Below are 9091 nucleotides of genomic sequence, written 5' to 3'. Positions count from 1 at the left end.
GTACCCTGAACGAAAAACGATAATCAAATGTGTTATTCTTTGTAACCACCAAAGAAGAATGTCGAAAACCGCATCAAAATCGGTTGGCCGAGTGCCGAGATATCGCACATCGAAGTACGCGATTTGCACCTGTCGATCGACTGCTAATCAGCGTATCGGTCAGTCACGCTGATTTGGAACTCTTCAGTCTATGACGTCACAGGTTGAACAGAGTGACTGGTATGGTGGCCAGTAGCATAGAGGACAGTGTGAACAGTATCAGTACAAATATGTTCGAATACGATCTGGACATGAGATTTGAGGTTGTTGAATTTGGCGAATATTGCCGACGAGAAGTCGGAATCCAACAATATAAGTTTGAGTTAAAAAAAATAATAATAACATAGTGAAATTGACTCTGAAAATGACCGCTTGGTTTACACAGACTGGTGTAATAATCGGTCAATCACCAATAAATGTATATTAGTTATGTGTTTACCATTTCTTACTCGTTACCAAAGAAAGCAACACAGCATCAACAAATTAAACTAAAATAATGTGCCATTTCATTCGCAAATTAATATTCAAATAAACATACCAACAATACAACAGTTCTGGATACTCTGGTTTGTGAGAAAAGACGAACACACGTACAGTAAATTCAAGCGTTATATTCTATGCAAAACCCGCTTAAGTCATGAAGGACACTTAATTTAGAAAGTAATATATTATAATCATCATGATCTACAATATACTAAATATCTCTCCCGTATGAATACCAGTGTTAAAGTCTACAACAAACTTCTACACATACAGATTTTATCCCTTATTTTACATGTCATGGTCTCAGGGATCAAGGACGATTAAATGCTTGAGAAAGACATAATTTATATACGATCGTTGTCAGTGAAATTATATAAAAGTGATTCGCAACAATTATAATATAATTGATACTTTCTGTACAGGTATAAAGCATAGGTACTTATTAAAACCATTATTTTAGCTCCGTTTTTAATGATAAAACACAAACAATTTATTTCATCGTGACTAATCATAATTAATACTAAAATTTATAAACTCGTAATGATTTTCGTGTATGATTTTTTTTCCCTCCAAATTTTATGTATTTTTTTGCTTTTATTTTTGTAATTGTGTCATTATTATTAAGTGATCGAGACCCTGGTGGTTTTGCTTTCAATTCGTGTCGCAAGTCATATCTTCACTTAAAAAAGGACTTTTAAAAGATGTATAAACATGTTCGGAGAATTACGAAGTCTCAAGTTTGAATTGGTTAGTATACAGCTAAACAATTACCAGGTGTGAAATTACGGTCCACAAGCTCATCACACCTGGCACTGCACCACAGGTGTCCGTGATTTCTGGTGTTCTAATCAGCACACGCCGTGAGTTCACGCGTTTGGTTTCTGTGCACTTCAAAGGAGTTCCGAAAACATGGTTTTACAGGTTGTTTGTACATAAATTGAGCTTGAAATTTATTAAGGATTGCGTTTATACTATAGGGAATACATTTTGTTGAAATCAAACACATTATTTTTGGAATTCAGTGAGTTTCGTTTTCTATACAAACGAATAAAAAATCATATCTCAAACGTTTGTCTATAGAATAATTAACCTAAATTACCTCATTCATATATGTACCCATGATGTTGAAATTTACTCTATGAATCTTGTCTGGGAGTTACTGAGCTTTCATGGACACGTTTTATCAATTGCGGACAATTACCCAAAAATCACAAATAACGGTATAATTTCTGTTTTGGCTAATAAAAAAACCCCAAAATGATCAGTATTTATTTCACATCTTGAATGAATTGCATTTTAAACTTGTGTTACTAGAAGTATTATAACCGAAATCAATACTGGTACATGTGTATGTAACAAGCCTGTCATGCCCCCATAATAAAGGCTATATGATGTAAGTCATTATAAACGGCCGGTTATTCAAATGTCATACATGTTACAACGACCCGTTAAAATAAAAAAAATATGAATAAAATATTTTAATATAAATGTTATATACGACCTGTTATAATAGAAAATAGGTAAGATGATACACGCTGTATTTGGCCCGTTATAATAGAAAATTAGTAAGATGTTACATGTTGTGTATGGCTCGTTATGAGAGAAAATTAGTGAGATGCTACATGTTATATATGGCACCGTTTAAAAAGAAAGTTATATGTCCCTGGTTTCGGTAGCACTTGTTATTAACTAATTCACAAATATAACTCAGAGACTTTATTCAGCACTTTCCTTTTTTTTTGTCTTATTCGCATTAATTACAGGCACGTGTTCACGTTTGTTTCTATATATTTCCTATATGGCGGCTCCGATCGTGTTCAACCTGTGACGTCACAGGTCAGAGGTCACCAAAACGAGGTATTCGGCTTTGGGCTTCAGGTGTGTTTTCGAGAAAAATCACAATTACTCGGAAATGGGTTGGCCGATTTTGATGCGGTTTTCTGCATTCTTGTTTATTAATCAATACCAATAACATATTAAAATGTAATTTTTCATTCAGGGTACACTTTAACATATTGAAATGAAAATTTTTCGTTCAAAATGCATCCCACAGTATTACTGTATTAACCCAAGTATTCATAAAATGAGAGGTCTAATATCTCTATGTCATACATGCAATTACTGAGGGTTTATGTCCCTGTTGTAAACCTATATTATATTACCTAGCAGGAGCTTGATTATCAAAAGGGGAACGATTAAGGAATGAGCATGAAAGGACAATGATAAGATGAAGGAGCGTGCAAACGTAGTTAGTTTGTTCTAGGCAGATATTATGTTATTGTGTGTAAATCAAATATTTTTGTTAGACATAAATTCATTTTTGTATAATTATCTGTATTCCTTTCACTTTCTCTCTTTAGTCTTCCTTTCTAATTTGTCAATCGTAAAATTAATGTAAATGTCCATTGTTTGTGTCACATTGTTGTAAAAATGTTTGGAGGAGGGGGCTTTAATAAGTTGTATAACTTCTGCCCAATCCTCATGCCTACATTTGAAGCAATAAAAATATGTTTTAAAAAAAAAAAACCTATATTTGCTTGTATATTTAGGTAAATTACATTTTTACTTTATACATGATTCCAACAAGGAATATGTAAGAAAACATATTTAAATATCTTGCATTTCTATAGCAAGTTTGCCTAAATTGTCTTATTATTTAGAAATAGAACTAATGGAATCCCTATGATGTCGCACACATCGCTCGGCGACTCTCATCAGGCAGAACGTTTATCATTTGTTGACCATTCAGTGTACAGTGGACCCGCGATAATCCGGACGCCGATAGTCCGGAAAACTCGCAGTCCGGACGGAAATGCACGGGAACGGATTTCCGTAACGTTATTTGTACTCACCAGTCAGGAAGTTCGGATTCCTATTCTGGAAGCCCATTTTGGGAACGGAACGTACTTTTCATTAGTAAATTTCCCGCAATAATCCGGACGATTTTTTCACCACGAGGAGAAAAAATGTCGGAGCAAGTCACACGTGTCGACAGCTGTACACAGACTATTGCTTGACACTGTGCGTAGTCATAGTGACCGCTGCCAGGTCATAGCCCCGGGTGTTTACCTGTGTTACAAAGTGTAACTTTTGTTTTTATAACGGTACATTACTTTTTCTCTACGACCTTTTTAAACTTTACAGTATTAAAGGATTTTATAGTATAGCCTGGTCTTGCTTTTATGAACTTGACGTACAATATCTATTATAGTTATTTTACAGACGGCAACTTTTATAGGAACACATATTGCTATTTCGTAATTAGCAAGAATTTACGCACAAACATACAGTACGTGATACCATAATTAATCAATCTCAAATACATGTAATAAATTTATGATCGGTAATTAACATCATTAACACTTGTATTGGGTAAACACGGATATCGGCTTTGTAACACCGTTACGTGAAACGACGACTCATTGAAAGATGCACGTTATTAATTACATACACATTTACGTATTAAGCAGTGATCACAAGAACTGGGTTGATTACACACAAATTAGTCAATAGTCGTATGATACTTAATTAAGCGTCACATTGTTAAGTTAATACGGGTTCAATAATTATCGGACTTCTTCGGTAGTTCTCGCTGGTGTAGCGTACTTTTAGATACATAGCTTGGGGTTTCTGGTACGTAAAAATCATAAAAAAACATGGACTGATGGTAAGTTGTAAAATCCGGGTCTTTTATTTAAGGTATTTAACGTTTGTAATTTCTACTTGTTTGTGAACCTCCGGGACGTGACACATGTGTGGTGTTTGTAGGACACATATGCCCGCTATAAATAAAACAACTTTCACTTTACATGTTCTTTTAAAAACAAAGTTTATTTTTTACTTTCTACAAAAGAAATCAAAAATCATATCAGAAACATAAGTATATTTATTGTTAAAAAGTCTGACAATTAGACGTGTTTATGAAGAGTGTAGGACAAAAGCCCCCCCCCCCCCCCCCCCCCGGACATTAGCCCCCCCCCCCCCCCCCCCCCCCCCCCCCGGACATTAGCCCCTAGGACAAAAGCCCCTCCAGACGAAAGCCCCCCCCCCCCCCCCCACGGACATTAGCCCCCCCGGACAGAAGCCCCTTCTTTATAAATTTAGCTGGTATACTTTATATAAATCTGTACTTTTGAAAAACAGAAACTATATATATATATTGTTGTTTTTATCTCTGAAATTTGGAGAATAATTGTGTGGAAAATGAAGGGCCTTGGTTCAATGTCAGTGTAGCATTATATGTCTGTGGTTAAACATCATAATTTATTTTTTTCAAACTTTATATTATTAAGTAAGCTGAAAATTTCAGGAAACTCTCCATGATGAACATATTGTTACTGCATGATTACACAATTTTTGACTTCCTAATTAATATACTGCAAATATTGATAATCAAAGAAATGCCTACAAAACGATAAACATTTGATCCCTATTTGCAGTGTCTCAAATTATAATATAATAAGTACCTATAGTAACCAAACATGTTGCTCTGCGTTGTAATAAGAAAAGTTTAATTTTAGGAATGATTAAATTCAAAGAAACAATGAAGCCATTAATGATATATTTCTTTCCAGGAGAACACTACATCAATGAAAAACCTACCAAACACCTGTGTAACAGCTTATTGTTTATGTAACAGTTCAAGTAGTTGTTGTTGGAACCGGTTGTTTACATTGCCGAAGCCACTGATGACATATGTTATGTATATGCAGCAATTAGAAATCATAAAAAAATTAATATATTTTTTTTTTATGAAGAAGCTTTTGCCGAAGCCACTGATGACATATGTATATGTAGCAATTAAAAATCATTAAAAAAATAAATATAATTTTTTTTATGAAGGGGCTTTTGTCCACTTTTTGATTAGTGTGAAGGGGCTTTTGTCCGGAGGGGCTTTTGTCCTAGGGGCTAATGTCCGGGGGGGCTAATGTCCGGGGGGGCTTTTGTCCGTACCTCGTTTATGAAACGTCCCGGATTGTATGTAATCAAGGGAGATAACTCTTACACGACAATTTTTTTGACCTGGTAGACGAAATTCGGCAGTCCGGAAAACTCGTAATCCGGACGGTTTGGACTGGGAACGAAGGTGTTCGGATTATCGAGGGTCCACTGTACATCACAAGTTTGAATACAAACGTTTGTTTCACGGTATCGGAGACATATGACATATCTGACGGTATTATAAAGATGAACGTGTTTTTGATAATATCAATATAATTGTGCATGTACATTTTTGTATGTGTATATGTATTTAGTGAAAATATTCTATTGTTCTGTGTAGGGGGGGGGGGGGGGGGGGGGGGGGGATCATATGTATAAATATGTGTAGGTTATTTTCGAATCCCATGAGATCCAAATTGTACATAATATGTATATATCTAACCCGTACTCCACTTTGTGTTTGTATTTCTGTTATATATACCAATACAGCTGACCCGCTAAATCTGGACGCCGATAGTCCGTAAAACTCACAATCCCGACGGAAATGTCGGGGAACGAATTTCCGTAACGTTATATTTGTACTCACAAGTCCGGAAGTTCTGATTCCGAATCCGGAGCTCCATATCGGAAACGAAATGTTAGTTAAGTAAAATTCCAGCAGTAATCCGGACGTTTTTCTCAACACATAGATAAAAAGTCTGAGTTGGTCACCCGTGTCGACAGGTGAACAGGTAGTAGATCGCGGTCGCTTGACACACAGAGTAGTCATAGCAACCGCTGCGAGATCTTAGCCCCCGGCATTAACCCGTACAATTTAGTTTTTGTAGCGGTACCTTGGTTTTCTATACAGCGATCGAATCAATTAAAGGATTATAGACCGGTCTTGTTTTGTTTAAAATGTTTATTCAATTCAATCCTTACGACTTATAAGCATGCTGAAAATGACAGAATACAATTCTTTATCTTCACTATTTTTAAAATGCAATTTAACGAAAGATAGACAGCATCAATATACAATGTAATGACGATACAGATGTTATGACATTTCTGAGCGGTAATATCGAATGAATGAGTGGTGTGTGGAGTATACAATAGTGTAGTCATATTGCAAACATAGAAACTGATAAGAGTGAAAACAAAAACAGCTAATTCAGGCGATATCTAGAACGTGCTGTAAAACACAATTTCAAATTCTCTGATATCAATATATGTTATTCCGAAGTTAGCACGTACGAATCCATAAAGCTATATAGGATTATCACTGATCATATATAAGGAAAGAATATCTTTAATAACACGAAACGTTTTATCAAATTTCAAATTCTTTATTGACTTTAGGCCATACGGCCCATAAGTACATATTATAAACATATTATTATTATCAGGTGTTTCACAAATTGAATTAAAAACATCGGCTTGGAACGACGACGCTTTGCTGATAATACTACTGATAAACCGTAAGGTTTAAAGTAATAAATGAATTGAATTGAATTGAAAGATTTTATTATATAACACAGTTGTTTTCTTTATGTCAAACGTAAGACATGATAGTTCAACACATCTTTTTTTTTTTTTTTTTTTTTTACAAATCTTCTATTTCATGTTTGATTCATAATGACTATACTGGTCACACTATACACAACAAAATATGCACAGAGAAGTCGGTTTCAACATGTTACATGAAATGCATACATATTATACCCTCGGCGTATTTATAAATGTATGGATAATAAAAAACAGTTCAATATTCAGTAAGAAACATCTATAGAATATCGGAGACACTATATAGGATTTATAGTTTAGTTGTTTTTCTATATCTCATCAGAGACTTGTATATCACAAGTCTCTAATCTCATCGATTTGATACATACAGTTTCAAATTTTCTTATAAGTAAGCTTGTATATATTAGAGCTCGGATAGTGTAACCCATTGCTAATTACAATATTCCTCTATATTTAACCAGGGACGTATATAGTGGATATATAGGTCTCTGATGCAGGCATCTGTTCCAAAGATGATGTACTTAGAGGTTCGGCAAATAACAAAAATGTTGATACCCGACAATAAACGTAAAAGATAACGTTTGTACCTTCGAAGTCTTATATTGTAGGACTAATATACTTGTCTTGTTAAATACAGAACCAGCTTATAGTTCATCCCAAAAAGGGGGCGGGGATTTACCTGTGCTCTCGCCTAAGGTAGGAAGCCAACCAGCAGGTTCAATTTAGAAATGCCCCAGGCCTTGTAATCAACAACTGTCCAGGTGTCCTTGTGAAGTGGATGACAAGAGGTTTTCGATACAATATTCTTTCTTTTATTAATACAATACAATACAAAATATTTTATTAACGTGTCACGTGTCAATATTACAGATATATAAAATACAGTAGAAGTCATAAAAACTTTACAAGTTGCATTAAAATTATATTCACATCCAGACTTATGAGACACAATATAGTAAAAAGTTCTGTTAAATATAGGTAAAACAGGATCTTCTGCGATACATCAGATAGAGTGAAGAAGCTAAAATAGGCTGAAGATCATCACTTGTCATAAGATAATGAAATTGTTCATATGGGTTTAATTCTAAAAAGTTTGGACAATAATTGCTTGCTTCACTAAATAAAATTCGCCTAATATCTGAATAAAACTCACAGTCAATTAAAAAATGGCGCTCGTCTTCTACTAATCCTGACTGACATAAAATACATTTCCTCTCATGTAATGCTAAGGGAGGACGAGAATACCGGCCTGTCTCTATTTTCAATTTCAAATTACCACAACGGAACTTGGCTAACGTTTGCCTATGCTTAAAATTTACAACAGTATATATATATGATTCTGGGGTAAAAACAGATTTAAACGTACGGTAAGTACGCAACTTAATCGTTTATTGATACAAAATTTGCCTCAATTGAATAACAATAAATATGTAATAGTCGTATTGTGAATGTAATACTTTTATTTTTTCAGGTGTCTTATGATATTGATGTACATGCAGCACATTTAATGAAAATTTAACTGGAACAATCTGCAAAAAAAGTGAATGTATCGTATGTGATATCAGAAATATAGATATACATCATGTGATATACATAATGTATGTATCTTATCGTGTATGTATCGCATATTTATAGCTTGAACACTTAATTCGAGTTGGTACCGACACCGTATAGGTGATTATGGTAGGACCGCTTCACGGCTGAGCGCTCCCAAGTCGAGGCTAGCCGCGGGACTCGATGGTCACGGATGGCTGCTGTCCAGGTAAAGTAGTCTACGGCTGGCAGTGCTGGTATTGCCGCGTGACAGAACCGCCCGAGGCGAATCTCGCAATATTCGTCATGACGTTTAATATTAGGCGATTTTCACGAAAACTGGATTGCTCCGTCAATACTAGATTCGAGGAGCAGAATTAGCGTCAGTGGAAAAAATAGATCCTGTCGGACATTTCTAGACTGTCGGGGAAACTTTTAGATAGTCATGAAATAAATAGTGTAAAGTTCATGATTTCTAGATAGCTCGATAGAATTAGACGGTGGTCATGTTAAATTGGATATGATTCACAGAACTAGCTTTGACCGTCGAAAATTAGCCATGAAAATTCATAATTAGATACGATGCTGAAAA

This window comes from Pecten maximus, unplaced genomic scaffold (genome assembly GCF_902652985.1).
Source record: "Pecten maximus unplaced genomic scaffold, xPecMax1.1, whole genome shotgun sequence".
In the NCBI taxonomy this organism is placed as follows: domain Eukaryota; kingdom Metazoa; phylum Mollusca; class Bivalvia; order Pectinida; family Pectinidae; genus Pecten; species Pecten maximus.
This window is presented reverse-complemented; position numbering follows the sequence as displayed.